This window comes from Melozone crissalis, unplaced genomic scaffold (assembly GCF_028551555.1).
Source record: "Melozone crissalis strain CALT ecotype California unplaced genomic scaffold, PUWL_Pcris_2 ptg000037l_1, whole genome shotgun sequence".
Lineage (NCBI taxonomy): Eukaryota > Metazoa > Chordata > Aves > Passeriformes > Passerellidae > Melozone > Melozone crissalis.
The window spans coordinates 1093501-1105670 of NW_026535815.1; the positions used below are offsets into that span (position 1 = coordinate 1093501).

Below are 12170 nucleotides of genomic sequence, written 5' to 3' on the forward strand. Positions count from 1 at the left end.
ATATGACCGAGTTTAGCCGAACCGTGCCGAGTTCGGCCGAAGAGCCGAACTGAAACGACTTTAGACCAAGAGCCGAACCAAGCTGAATTCAGCCGAGTTTCGTTAAACAGAACCGAACGACGCCGCAGCGCTCTGCCTGCAGTGCGCCTGTGCAGGCGGCAGGGATCGCTGTGCCTGCAGTGCTCCGAGGCAGACGGCAGGAGGCGCTCTGCCTGCAGTGCGCCTGTGCAGACGGCAGGGATCGCTGTGCCTGCAGTGCGCCGGGGCAGACGGCAGGGGGCGCTGTATAAAGTAAGTAGAAAATATCAACTCTCTATAAGAAGGAATAAAAGCTCTATGTCACGTGCAGCAGTAGAAAATTTCAGGCTCCCAGGGAAGAAATAGTTTTCTTTAAATCCTTTTCGTTTTGGAGTTTTTTTTTTTACTCCCAGGTAGCCTGAAAGTTTCTACTGCTGCTTTTTTATTCTAAAGCTAGAAAGGTAAACCAAGATCAGAAATACAAGAAAGGGAAAGGCAAAGGCAAAGGAAAGGAAAGGAAGCGGGAGAGCAAGAGGGAAGGGAAGGGGTGAAAAACAGAGTGAAAAAAGAAAAAAGGGTTGGAGGGAAAAAGAGAGGGCATTCGGGAGGAGCGGTGGTGCCTCAGGTCCTCCCCCGCCCAGGGGTGAAGGTCCCGTTTGATGCCCGGGAGGTTCTGCAGCTCCCGGCGGCGGGGGACGGAGCCGTGGCTGTCAGCCCGAGACTACAACTCCCGGCAGGCCCTGCTGCCGGCGCGGCGCGTGACGCAACGGCTGACGCGGCACATGAGTGGCTGGCGTGCCAGGGGGCCGGGCGGGGCTGTGCGCGGGCAGCTCCCGGCGCCTCTCCCGCGCGGGACGACGACGCTGGATGGGCGAAGCCTCCGTCCGGCCGCCCGCACGGCGCCGAGCAGCGCGGAAGGAGCGTCCGCGGCGTTCCTCGGCCTCACTCGGCGGTGCCGGGGGCGGGGGGCGGGGCGGTGCTTTGCTGCCGCGGGCCGGGAGCTGCAGGAGCCGCCCCGGGCTAGCGGTGCCGGGCGCTCCCGCGATCCCGGTGGGGCGGCTACCCTCGGGCTGGCGGAGGCGCAGCAGCCCCCGAGCTGCAGCCGTCTCCCTCGGGCTGCTGCCGGTGCTGCGGGCGGAGGCGGCTCCGCCGCGTGTTGGGCGTTGCGACCAGAGAGCGCTGCGATATCGCGTTAGTGCTCGTGGCTCTTTGTTCCATGAAAACGGATGGAGCGGCGCTGACCGGTAAACCCAGAGATGGCCAGGAGAATGCCCAGCGCAAGGAGCAGGCTGGCTGTATGCTTCGGATGGCACAGGTGCGGTGTGCAAACGCACCCCTTTCCGCCCCTGCCCTCCCGAGCCCCAGGGAAAATGTTTTCCAGCATTTTCGAGCTTCTGAAAGACAAAACTTGTGATTTGACACTAGCATCCAGAAAAGGTTTCTGTCTAGATTAGCAAATGCCTAAATTGTTCTTGGTTACATCCCATGACCGGATTTAGGCAGTGAATTTATACTGCTTTTTAGGATTTTCTTGTACAATGGTGAGAAAATAGGCAGGTCTGATATTGGTTTCACTTTTTTACTACTTCACGTTCCGTAAGATTCTTTTATCCAAGCACTTATTTTAAAAATCTACTGTAGGCGTTTATGGTTCACGTTTTTTTTCTTTGCAGCACCCGTGACTTCTATCAAAACTCAATCTGTGAAATTTCTGGGGAAAACCCTTTTGTGTCCTGAAGGGTTCAAACTCTGTTGAGGATCCAGTTATCAGTTGCTCACCTGGATGGTTCCAGATCCCAAAGGTAACACTTTTACTCTTGCCCTGTAGTTTATATCTATTGCATTTTTGTTATTTTGCAAGATTTTTTGTCTTTGCAAAATATTGTTCTTTTCACTCTTTGGAGCCTCTCCCATCGTTCTTTGGTGTAGCAGCACCCCATAGGACACTTGGCTGCTGTCCTAAAGGGGATGGTCGCTAGAATTGTAAATTCTGGAGAGTTTGTAAGTCTTCTATCCCCAGTGAGGTACCGTGCTTTGTTTACTTTTGTTCTGTTGGTTAGGCGCTGCTTCTTGTTGGAAGTATGAATTTCAAACTACCCTGTTCTTTTTTTAACTGTTTTCCTGGTTCTCTCCGTACGGCAGGGAAAGACTCTCGTATCCTTGTCTTCAGGCTCGGTGCTGTCCAAGAAGATACAGAGACTAGAAAAATCATAAGAAGCAAAATATGACTGCAGGGAAAACAAGCTGGAGAGAACAAAAGGTGATATTGTTATCCTTACCCTGTATTAGAAACATCCACTGTGCTTTGATGCTGGCAGCTGCCAGGGGCTTGTTAGCTCTTTTTAGGCAGGTGTAGGTGTTCAGTTGCAGGTTTTTTCTCTGGACAAGTCAGTTCAAACTTTGCTCAGCTTATATTTGCAGATTACTCTCTAGCACAGTCCAGCATGACATTTTTGAATGCTGTAAAAAAAGCATGTTACTTGGAAATTGCTAATGATGAGAAGCTTTAGGGGAAAATAAGATTTCAGAGTTGGGAGACGTGAGAAGAATTTTGTGGGGATGTTAGACTGAAATAAAGCACACTGTAGGCTGGACTGGCACGCTGGCAGGTCCCCTATTAAACAGTAGTGCTTAGATTAGCCTGGGGGTTGCCCGTTGTTTCTGTAGAAATCAGTGTTTCCTGGTCTTCAGAAGTAAGCTGCTTTGAAAAGCTGGAAGGTGCAGCATGGTGACAATCCGTGTGCTTTGGATTAAAAGTAGATTTCAGAAGGGTGCTAGGCTTTTGTCTTTTCCTAGAAGTCGATGTAATCCTATCGAGCAGTTTTTAATTCTGTGCTGCCGCGTCATCGGTCAGGGCCCTGTCGTACTAATCATCATACAGATACAAAACAAAAAATCGGACCCCGTCCCAACCACTTAGAGCCCAGAACACGATTTCCTCGGGCTGCCATTTGTGTGCCATCGGCACTCACCACGGAAGCGAGCTGGGGATTGTTGCAGCTGCTGGGAACAAACCGCTCCTCGTCACACAGGAACGGAACTGGGACGACGCCTCGGCCAGCCCCTCTCTGCCATCGTCTCCTGAATCTGCAGCAGAGCAGTTCCGGTCCATCCGGGCACGTGTAATCCAGTTCCTGATGATCTGAGCGCACGGAGCAGCGCTCCGCTGCTGTGGGGGGCTCAGGGAAGGCAGAGTGTGCATTGTCATCTTCCTGAACCTGCAGACGAATCCAAGTGAGAAGCCACAGGGTGGAAATCAGTCGCATATATGCTAAACGAAACTTGCAGGTTTTTTTTAAGAATTGTTTCTGCTTGTTCTTTGTTGTGCTTCAGCACTTAGAAAACCTCTCTTTAAAATCAGTTCAATTCATCAGTTGAGCCTTTTTTTGCAGACCCTCAGTGAGCAGAATTTGTTGCAGACTCAGTGCACGCTGTGCCGGCCTCCCAGGAGTGTGAGGGGCTCACGTGTGCTACTTTTTGCTTTAGGACGCTCTGAGGTATTTATTCCTTTTGGGATACATGATGAGAATTGCCAAGAGAGGTAGTTACAAGGTATGACATGAGGAAAAAGCCTGTGTGGTTGGAACGTTGTTGCTGTCAAAAGTTAATTTTTCCTTCTTTCTTAGCCAGTAGTTAGCTTTTTGCTTAATTTTTGTGGTATCATTATTTTATTGTTTAAAAAATGGCTTCAAAATCACTTTGGTGGTTGGTGTTGGCCACCAGTACCTTGTTCAGATTTGCCTATTTGCTTGTAGCTAAAATGTTCGCATCCTGTTTATCATTCTATTTAAGAAACTGCTGCCCAGCCAACTAATAACTAAATATCCATCTGTCTGGGACACGGAGAGAGGATTTAGGTAACGTCTTTGTTTCCAGAAAAAAGTTCCAGTGTAGTTTCTAAATAGAGGAGAAGGGGATGAAGACTCGGGGCTCTGATGCCGTATGGGCACCCCAAGGTCCCCAGGAGCGGGAGCCCCACTGGAGTGCAGGAGCAGGTTCTCATGTAATACTGAACAAGTTATAAATATAAATATGACAATTTAAGCATGAAAATATTTTTTAAAATAGTTAAACAAAGTGGGTTTTTTCATTTGTCAATAGGCAGTGTTTTGATTGTAAAAATTATAACTACAAATAATATAAAGGGAGAAATCTAAGTATAGAAATATAAATATATACAGATATATATAAAATTTAAACCTATAAGAAAAAATTAGTTTTAGCAGTAGATGTGATACCTAATATAAATAATAACTTAGATACTTTCCTAGAATTTTATATATATTATATATAATTATGAATATAATGCATCAAAAGAAACTATAAATATAAATGTGAATATAATTATACAAAAGTATAAAAATATTTCAATATCGTTCAAAAGAAGGCTTTTTTTGTGTTTATTTGGTTAGAGACGGGGGTTTTATTTGGAATCATAGAAGTAGAAATCTAAATATAGAAATATACAGTCAATAAAGAAAGGTATTTATAAGAACACGACTGAACGACGCCGCCTTCAGCCGAATGGAACGAGCTCAGCCGAACCAAGGCGACGGGCTCGAGCGAACCGAGGCCAGGCTTGCGAGGCTGCCTGAACGGAGCCGAGCTCGGCCGAACCGAGCCCGCCGCTCTCGTGCGCGCTAATTAGCGCGAGTGCTAATTAGCACAGCCCAATGAGCTCCTGTGCCACCCCGCGCTCCCGGTCGTGTCGGTACGAAGGCCGGGCCGCCCGCGGGACGCGGCAGCAGGAGAGCCCCGAGCCGGGCGAGTTTAACGTGAGGCGGCGCCGCTTGCCCGCCCTCGGGGAGGCGAGCCGAGCCGAGCTCAGCCGAACGCGCAGAGAGCGACTCCGAGTTGGGCCGAAGCGAGCCGGAGGGACGAATGCAGCCGAATGCGGCCGACAATAGGCGAGTTTAGCCGACAATAGCCGAGTTTAGCCGACAATAGCCGAGTTTAGCCGAAGAGCCGACTGGAGCCGAGTGACTCCGGAGCGAGCCGAGCTCCCCCGAGCGCAGCCTCCCGGGCAGGGCGAGGCGCCGGGCCGGGCTCAGGGTGCAGCCGGGGCTCTGTGAGGCTTCCCCGCCTGTCCCTCTCTCTCGCCCTCCTTCCTTCTCCCCGTATTCGCCTTCTCTCGCTCCCTTTCCCCCATTCCCTCTCCCCCCACAAGCCCGGCTCCTTCCTGTCCAGCCCCTTCCCCGCTACTCCCTTTCTCTTCCCCGTTTCTGCCTCCTCTGTCCACCCTCCCTCTACCCCCCTCCCGGGCTTTCCCTTCCCGTCCCGCTTTCCTGCACAGCCCGCCCTCCCTCGCCGCCCTTTGTCATGCCCTGCTCTCGCTCCTCTCTTCCGGTGCCCGCTTTCCTTCTTTGCCGCGCAGCCGCGGGGCTCGGGGTGCCGGAGAATGAAGGCCCGAGGGTATGGGGGTTCATCCGTGGTGCTGTTAACACAGTCAGAATGGCTCAGTGACTCTGTGCCAGGCTGGTGTGGCCTCAAAGGCTGCCCCTGCTGCTGGCAGAGTGTGTGAAGCGTCTGCTGAGCGGGCAGCGGCATCCCCCTGAACACCTTCTCGCAGCAGGGACGGAGATGGAGCCAGCCCAGCGCGTGGAAATGGATCTCTCCAGCTGAACGCTCAGGTGAAGCGAGCAGAGAACTTGCCCAGCATGAACCAGGTGAGCTGCACGTCTCCAGGGTAATGGTTCTTGCACCTTCAGAGCCACAGTGTCGCTGAGCTTTTTTTTTCCCCAGGCTTTCCATCACCTCTCAAACAGACAAATGCTCCCCTTGGAGGCTGCTGTGCCCTGCGCCCTGGGGAGCCTGGCAGGTGGCCCCGTTGGTGAGAGGAGGGCAGCTGCAGGCAGGCAGCCCCCAGGAAAACACGGGAGTTTCAGTGGTTTCTGATGCCTGAGGAACGGGGAGATGGCGTGAGCTGAGCAGGAGTTAAGCACGGTCGTACAGAGGCCTGGCTGTTATGATTTAAGATGGCTTATTGAATATCTGTAGTTTCTATAGATATTTGTATATCTGTCCAAGTAGGATATAGAGCCTTGTGCAGGAGAAAAAGAACTCTTGATGTAAGATATGACCTGGGGGAGGCATCATGCCAGGCTATCCCTTCCAGATTTGGACGGCTTCAGTGTCTTGTGTGGCATGATGGGAAGTTCTGAAAATTAAGATTTCCTCTTTGGTGCGGGTCAGATGGGTGACGCCTGGCAGCTCGTGCACTGCCACTGTGCTAACCTGTGTGCCTCTCCTTCCCTCCCTGCTCCACAGGCAGCGCAACACGGGAGCAGCAGGGAGAGCTGGCTTTGTCCTGGAAGATGCAGGAGCTCGCGGTGGATATCTGAGCCTGCAGCTCCAGGCTGCCGCACGACGCAAGGGCTGCACACACCCAGAGCGTACAGGTACTGTCACAAACGTGGGCTGTCGTGGCTGAGCCCTCAGGAGCTGGCGGTGCCAGCTGGGAGAAGAACAGTAGCTTCCAGCCTTTTCTTTTGTCTGCGTTTCCCGTGTTCAGTCAGTCTGATTACTTCTGGGCATTGCCCAGCAGGGTGTGAAATGCTTCCAGGGCTAAAGGGGAAAAAAAAGGGAAACACAAACTATAATCCACACCTCAGGAGGGAGAAGGCATCTGTCAGGACAAACTCTTAAGAGAAATGGGATGAAGAATACTTGTTTATTCGGTCTTTGGTGTGTGTAGCTAGTTCAAAGAGGTCTCCCAGTCCTTCCCATTAGCAGAGCAAAGGAAAAGCAGCAAAGCCCTCAGGCTAAGCCATTAAAAGCAGCAGCAGCAGCTTTGTGTGCTGGAGTGTGGCAGGCATTCCTAGGTTTACTTTTTGGTTTTGCATCTAGCAGTGGTAGAGGAAAGTTCTTTGCAAGGTGATAGTTCCAGCCTTGTATTGAAATGTGAGCAAAGAGGAACTTTCTCACTTGGATTGGGGTTTATTCACAGCACTTGTAAACAGAGTTAACATTCAGATAACATGTGCAGGGAGTGTGTGCTGTGGGTTAGCACAAGTGACAAAGGAAGTGGGACAGGGACAGGGCACTTTCCCCTTCAAGGTACTGGTTTTTTTTCTGGAAGAATGACGTGAGAGCAGAAAAGTTGCAATGGCATTGCAGTTCCCTGCACAGAATATACCCAGGGAGGTGAAGCACAGCCCAGTGGTGCCATTCACCTGCGCCCCAATGGGGAGCATCAGTGAAGTGAGGAGGACTGAGGAGCTCTCCCCTTGAGCAATCACAACAGTCATGTCAACGAGTGTCACCCTTTTCCAGACCACTGGCATGTGCTTGGGGACAATAACCTGTGTTTTTTACAGCCAGGTCTTCTGAGCCGCTGCTCACTGCTCGCAGTGAAAAGAAACTTGTGTACAGGCACTCTGCAAAATTGCCACCTCAGATGCCACTGAAGCACAGCTTTGGCTTTCAGGCATCTCCCCTGCAAGCTGTCCCTTGCGGCGTTTCCGCACTGGGTTCATTGTAAATTCATTCCTCCCATTTTTTATTTGTAATTTCCAAAGAATATCAGTCGACTTTTACGGCCTCTTCAGGGCTCCCCAAGCTTCATACCACACCTAAATGCTCGTTTTCACTGCCTGAAGGGCTTCTCTCACCCGAGTGATTCTATGAATTTGGCCTGTACTTCAGCTTAAGGGGAAAGCTGTACATGGATTGCATTTTGGAGAAAAAGATTTGACTGTCCAGCTGTAAATTTATCTTGTGTTTTGCCTTCCAGGTTCGCTCGTATTGTAATTTGCAAATGGCACGGCAAATGCCACGAGAGCAGCTGGTGAAGGTGGCTCAGAAGCAATGACAAGAATGTGCTGCAAAGTTGGGTCCAGCAGTCCAGCTTCCCGACACGGTAGGGCAGGCACACCTTTTGATAAAGCATCAAACGCTGTAGTTTTTATTCTTGGTGTTTGTCTGCGCTCCCATTCTGATCACCCCTTGAAGTATTATTTTTCAAAATGATATCTAGGAGAGAAATCATGTTTATTCAGGGGGAGCCATAATTTTCATCTGTTCCAAATGCACCAGGTGTGTTTTAAGGCCTGCACACACAGCAAGAGCCGCAGAGCTTGTTGTGCAGTTTCCTGCAGCACTGATTCATTCTGTATTCCAGTAACCATGCCCCGGGCTGCCAGCCAGGCTCAATGCCAGGAGCGGGAGGAGCAGACCCGAGAGGTGCTTTGGGTGGAGCCCAGCCAGGTTTCAGGCAGCCCGCAGAGTCTGCCCTTGCAGTCCACGCCGGTCTGCTGTTGCCATCTGCTGGAAAAATCCCTAATGGATATTTCCAAAGGTGGGGAGGAGCATCCGCTCCTGTCACGGACCTGCTGGGGGCTCTTTGCCCTCTGGCTCCGTGCGCTCTGCCCAAGAACAGCGTGTGCAGCAGGCTGTCACCGCTCTCTGCAGGGTGAAGCACCTTCAGCCAAGGTCAGTGCAAGAGCAAAACAATCCTGCCAGCAAAGCCTGCTACTAGAGAGGCAAACAATGATCCTTCCAAAGGAATTCATCCTTCTTCTCCCTTACAACTCTCCTGTGTCATCACACCGCAGAATGGTTTGGGGTGGAAGAGATCTTGAAAACGACCTAGTTCCACCCCTGTCCTGGGCAGGCTCACCTTCCTCTGGGCCAGGGTGCTGTGCTGTCGCAGATCAGGTGGCAGATCTGTGGAAATTGTAATGATATTATTAAGGCGTGTCTCTTATTGCCTTGCCATTCGTGAATCCCGAGGCTGTCTTGTCCTAGTTTAGCTTTCTGATGTGGAGGAGCAGAACTGCCAACTGATATGGAATTTGGTGCTCTCTGTGGAGTGACATCCTGTAAAATTTCTGTCCCAGGAATGCTGTCACGATGGCTCTGCTCCATAGAGAATGACACGGCCTGATTGTCAGCAATTTTTGCTTCTGCAATAGTGTATAAATGCTAAAATTTGAACACTGCTTATTATTTCAAAAGAGAATATTTTAAAACTGGAAGAGATAGCTAAAATTACGCCTGAAAGGTAGCAAGAGCAAATACATAGAATATTTCTCCCTGTTTGTAGATATACTTTTCATTCAAAATTATGCTGATGGGGATATGCTTTTATGTATTTAGTGACTTTACAGATTTCTTCCCCGAGTTTTTTGAGTTCATAGAATCATGGAATAATTCAGGTTGGAAGGGGCTCTAAAGATCACCTCGTTCCAAGCCTGCTGCCGTGGGCAGGGACACGGTTCCATGGACCAGGTTGCTCTGAGCCTGATCCCAGAGCACCAATGGGCCTTGGAACACTTCCAGGGATGGGGCAGCCCCAGCATGTGTGAGCAACCTGTGCCAGCCAGGTGCCAGAGGAGGAAGAAAGCCCTTCCCAGCTGGAGCAGAGGCTGCTGCAGCTTGGCGCAGCCTCGTGTCACCGAGCGTGTGAGACAGAAGGGCCCTTCCCGTGGAGGGAGAACGGCACTGGAAGATCTTTTCTGGGGAGAAGCGGAGCAATGGAACGCCAAAGCAGCCTTCAGTTCTTGCAGCAGAGTTGGGAACAACTGGAAGCAGGAGCAGAGCTGGCCTGGTGCCTGGCAGCTCTGCAGGCAGTGGGGATGGAGAAGGTGCAGTTGTCTGTCTTCTTGGCTGAGTCTTGAAAAATGAGGCACTTTTCTGTAGTTCCTTTTCAAGCATTACGTGGCAGTTGCCCCTAGAAGTCCAAAGGCAGCTGTTTTCTTAGCAGGAGGAAGTCAGGAAGAGGCAAAGCAGGCAAAGACATCAGATAAGTCTGGATAAAAATCTTGGCTAACCTGTTTTTTCCCCCTCCTCCAAACAGGCAATTCTGAAGCGCTGAGCAGAGATCTGCCCCCGGGAGGCAGAGCAGAGCCGATCTGTGAGAGCTGACACGGGAGCTGTGGTGAGGACAGCTGCTCCCCTGCCTCGGTGTGGGACCTGCTGAGCTGCCGTTCCTGTGCTGGGAGTGTTTCTCCTCTCATGCAGGCAAGCCAGAGAGCTCCTAGGGAAGGAGCAGGTAAGGTTGAAGTGCCGAGATCTCCCCGGTAAGAAGTGCCGTGACAAAAGGAAATGGCCTCAAGTTGCAGCAGGGAAGGCTCAGATTGGCTTTGAGGACCAATTTGTTCACTGAAAGGGTGGTCAGGCGTAGGAGCGGGCTGCCCAGGGCAGTCCCCATTGCTGGAGACATTTGAAGCATGGCAAGATGTGGTGTTTAGGGACCTGATTTGGGTGGGGGCTTGGCAGTGCTGGGGCAGCAGCTGGGCTCGATGGCCTTAGCAGGCTTTTGCAGCCTAAAGGATGCTATGGTTCTGGAAAGCCTCGACCCCTCTGGCTCCGACACCACACCTGGATGCTGACGGAAGGAGGCTGGTCATGGAGCCTGGAGGTGCCTGTGCCACAGGGAGGGAGAGGGCAAGGCAGTGTCACCTGCAGGGAGGGTCTCGTCCCCAGAGAGCGGCCAGTGACTCCATCCGTGCCCGGGGCTCTGGGTGCACCCTCGGGGTGGACACCTGCCCTCAGGTTTCCCTCTGGGCACCCGGGGAGGGAACCGGGTCCATCCGTGTGGCAGCTCCAGGGCCTGCAGGCTCTGGGGCCCTGCAGCCGTGCGCCCTGTCACAGGGCGGCAGGGACGTGACGCTGCCCGGCCGCGCCGCTGGCCTGGGATCCTTGCTGCTTTCCTCCCGATCCCACATGGCTGTAGCAGCAATCTTGTGTCTTTTCTTTAAAAGTGTCCTTGGGAGAGTTCAAAGAGAGGGTAATTAGTTATGTCAAAGCCTACATATTTGACCTGTTGGCACTCAAGAGACAAGACAAGAACCTGCTTGGCATCCTTGTGCCTGGAAGTCATTGTGACCCAGGGAAGTGAGGAAGGGGCTGGCCGAGGTCACTGAGGCTCTGAGATGGAGGTGAGTTTGCATTCCAGTTGATTGGAACGGAGGCTCATCAGGAGTTTCCTCAGCTATCCGAGGCACAGAGCCCTGGAGCCAGGTGAGCCTGAGCTGCTGCACGCTTGCTGTGAGCTTTGGGGTGAGGGTGCATCGTTGCAGGCCTGGGATGGATTGAAATGCGCTGAGGAAAGCAGAGGGAGGGAGGGAGGGAAATGCCCTGTTAACTTGTGCCAATTCTTCTGTCAGACTCATCACGGCGGGACAGCGTGAAGACTGAAAGTGTGAGAAGATGTGGAGGGGAAGAGAGAATCTGACGGGAGCAGCGAACGCACGAGTGCACGAATTTTGCTTTTTGCTTGGATGTAAACTCAGGAGTTGAAAGGAATTTGGGAGTGAGAAGGGACATTTCAGAAGGAGAAGAAGAAAAAGAGGTTGTTGTTGTTGTTACAGTCCTGGCAAAATCTTTTGTTCTAGCTAATAAAAGAAGTTAGTTTAAGAAATAAAAAGAAAAAAATGTAGTGTTTTTTTTTTTACTTGACTATTATATTCATTGGTGGTATATGGTGTGTTGTTTTATTTCTTGGTATTATTAACTCTGTGTAAATTGTTTTTTGAGTGAAGCTGACTTTCTGGATGGGTTGGTTTGTATTTGAGGCCGGATTAATTTCAATGGGATTGTTTCATAGATTTCTGATGGGTATTACTGGGATTTTGGTTTTGTTTGCTGTATGTATAAACATAGACCTTTGGTAGGGCCAGCTGGGCTGCTGGAGGTTTGGGTGTGAATTTATGAGATGGCTTTTGTTAAATGCAGTTTTTAATTTTTGAAATGTTTTTCAATGTAGTGGTTTTAAGGTGGTTTTTAAGAATTCATTGTATTGTTTTCTGTTGTTTGTAGTTGGTGTATGATAAGGGATGTGGTGTGAGGTCTTGAACGCTATGGTTTTAGTGTTCCTAAGTTCTGATTTCTTTCTGGTTCGATAGTTTTTTTTATTTTTTGGGAGAGGGGCATTTATATGGTGGGTTTTTATAGGCAATACGGTTTTTAATTTAGGTAGTGATATTTTTTAGTATTTTAATAGTTTAGGTTTTTTATTTTCATGGTTTTAATTATTTTTTTTAATTTTTTTCAAATAACTTTTCTAGATGATAGGTTATTATTTGTGCATTAGCATAAAGGTAGAGCTTTGGGGACTTTTTTTAGTAATGTTTAGGGTCAGTTGTACAGTTTTGAGTCTCGTGAGTTGGTTTGATTTAGTTTTTACTGGGTGTTTGTTTTTATTAGCAGTT

The 12170-nt window shown here is 50.3% G+C and overlaps 1 long non-coding RNA gene across 1 annotated transcript; it reads left to right on the forward strand.

Moving 5' to 3' along the window:
* Positions 1-1706: 1706 nt before the first annotated feature.
* Positions 1707-11532, forward strand: LOC128941712 (uncharacterized). The gene is made up of 3 exons (XR_008483575.1): positions 1707-1820; positions 2161-2278; positions 11127-11532. It is a non-coding gene; the product is annotated as an uncharacterized LOC128941712 (long non-coding RNA).
* The last annotated feature ends 638 nt before the right edge of the window (positions 11533-12170 follow it).